Source organism: Triticum aestivum, chromosome 1A, assembly GCF_018294505.1.
Source record: "Triticum aestivum cultivar Chinese Spring chromosome 1A, IWGSC CS RefSeq v2.1, whole genome shotgun sequence".
In the NCBI taxonomy this organism is placed as follows: domain Eukaryota; kingdom Viridiplantae; phylum Streptophyta; class Magnoliopsida; order Poales; family Poaceae; genus Triticum; species Triticum aestivum.
This window is the reverse complement of record NC_057794.1, coordinates 16621158-16624095: the sequence shown is the minus strand read 5'-3', so window position 1 is coordinate 16624095 and position 2938 is coordinate 16621158.

Genomic DNA, 2938 nt, shown 5'->3' with positions numbered 1-2938 from the left:
CTTGTCCTATTCGGACTAGGGGGGAGGGGCGCGCGGCCCAGCCCTGGCCACCTGTCCTCTCTTCCACTAAGGCCCACTAAGGCCCATATACCTCCCGGGGGGTTCCGGTAACCTCCCAGTACTCCGGTAAAATCCCGATTTCACCCGGAACACTTCCGATATCCAAATATAGGCTTCCAATATATCAATCGTTATGTATCAACCATTTCGAGACTCCTCGTCATGTCCCCGATCCCATCCGGGACTCCGAACTCCTTCGGTACATCAAAAACTCATAAACTCATAATATAACTGTCATCGAAACCTTAAGCGTGCAGACCCTACGGGTTCGAGAACAATGTAGACATGACCGAGACATGTCTCCGGTCAATAACCAATAGCGGAACCTGGATGCTCATATTGGCTCCTACATATTCTACGAAGATCTTTTATCAGTCAGACCGCATAACAACATACGTTGTTCCCTTTGTCATCGGTATGTTACTTGCCCAAGATTCGATCATCAGTATCTCAATACCTAGTTCAATCTCGTTACCGGAAAGTCTCTTTACTCGTTTCGTAATACATCATCTCACAACTAACTCATTAGTTGCAATGCTTTCAAGGCTTATGTGATGTGTATTACCGAGAGGGCCCAGAGATACCTCTCTGACAATCGGAGTGACAAATCCTAATCTCGAAATACGCCAACCCAACATGTACCTTTGGAGACACCTGTAGAGCACCTTTATAATCACCCAGTTACGTTGTGACGTTTGGTAGCACACAAAGTGTTCCTTCGGTAAACGGGAGTTGCATAATCTCATAGTCATAGGAACATGTATAAGTCATGAAGAAAGCAATAGCAACATACTAAACGATCGGGTGCTAAGCTATGGAATGGGTCATGTCAATCAGATCATTCACCTAATGATGTGATCCCGTTAATCAAATAACAACTCTTTGTCCATGGTGAGGAAACATAACCATCTTTGATTAACGAGCTAGTCTAGTAGAGGCATACTAGTGACACTCTGTTTGTCTATGTATTCACACATGTATTATGTTTCCGGTTAATACAATTCTAGCATGAATAATAAACATTTATCATGATATAAGGAAATAAATAATAACTTTATTATTGCCTCTAGAGCATATTTCCTTCAGTCTCCCACTTGCACTAGATTCAATAATCTAGATTATACAGTAATGATTCTAACACCCATGGAGCCTTGGTGCTGATCATGTTTTGCTCGTGGAAGAGGCTTAGTTAACGGGTCTGCTACATTCAGATCCGTGTGTATCTTGCAAATCTCTATGTCTCCCACCTGGACTACATCCCGGATGGAATTGAAGCGTCTCTTGATGTGCTTGGTTCTCTTGTGAAATCTGGATTCCTTTGCCAAGGCAATTGCACCAGTATTGTCACAAAAGATTTTCATTGGACCCGATGCACTAGGTATGACACCTAGATCGGATATGAACTCCTTCATCCAGACTCCTTCATTTGCTGCTTCCGAAGCAGCTATGTATTCTGCTTCACACGTAGATCCCGCCATGACGCTTTGTTTAGAACTGCACCAACTGACAGCTCCACCGCTTAATGTAAATACGTATCCAGTTTGCGATTTAGAATCGTCCGGATTAGTGTCAAAGCTCGCATCGACGTAACCATTTACGATTAGCTCTTTGTCACCTCCATAAACGAGAAACATATCCTTAGTCCTTTTCAGGTATTTCAGGATGTTCTTGACCGCTGTCCAGTGATCCACTCCTGGATTACTTTGGTACCTCCCTACTAGACTTATAGCAAGGCACACATCAGGTCTGGTACACAGCATTGCATACATGATAGAGCCTATGGCTAAAGCATAGGGAACATCTTTCATTTTCTCTCTATCTTCTGCAGTGGTCGGACATTAAGTCTGACTCAACTTCACACCTTGTAACACAGGCAAGAACCCTTTCTTTTCTTGATCCATTTTGAACTTCTTCAAAACTTTGTCAAGGTATGTGCTTTGTGAAAGTCCAATTAAGCGTCTTGATCTATCTCTATAGATCTTAATGCCTAATATGTAAGCAGCTTCACCGAGGTCTTTCATTGAAAAACTCTTATTCAAGTATCCCTTTATGCTATCCAGAAATTCTATATCATTTCCAATTAGTAATATGTCATCCACATATAATATCAGAAATGCTACAGAGCTCCCACTCACTTTCTTGTAAATACAGGCTTCTCCAAAAGTCTGTATAAAACAAAATGCTTTGATCACACTATCAAAGCGTTTATTCCAACTCCGAGAGGCTTGCACCAGTCCATAAATGGGTCGCTGGAGCTTGCACACTTTGTTACCTCCCTTTGGATCGACAAAACTTTCTGGTTGCATCATATACAACTCTTCTTCCAGAAATCCATTCAGGAATGCAGTTTTGACATCCATCTTCCAAATTTCATAATCATAAAATGCGGCAATTGCTAACATGATTCGGACAGACTTAAGCATCGCTACGGGTGAGAAGGTCTCATCGTAGTCAATCCCTTGAACTTGCCGAAAACCTTTTGCGACAAGGCGAGCTTTGTAGACAGTAATATTACCGTCAGTGTCCATCTTCTTCTTGAAGATCCATTTATTCTCTATTGCTTGCCGATCATTGGGCAAGTCAACCAAAGTCCATACTTTGTTCTCATACATGGATCCCATCTCAGATTTCATGGCTTCAAGCCATTTTGCGGAATCTGGGCTCACCATCGCTTCTTCATAGTTCGTAGGTTCATCATGATCTAGTAGCATGACTTCCAGAACAGGATTACCGTACCACTCTGGCGCAGATCTCACTCTGGCGCGGATCTCACTCTGGTTGATCTACGAGGTTCAGTAGTATCTTGTTCTGAAGTTTCATGATCATTATCATTAGCTTCCTCACTAATTGGTGTAGGTGTCACAGAAACAGATTTCTG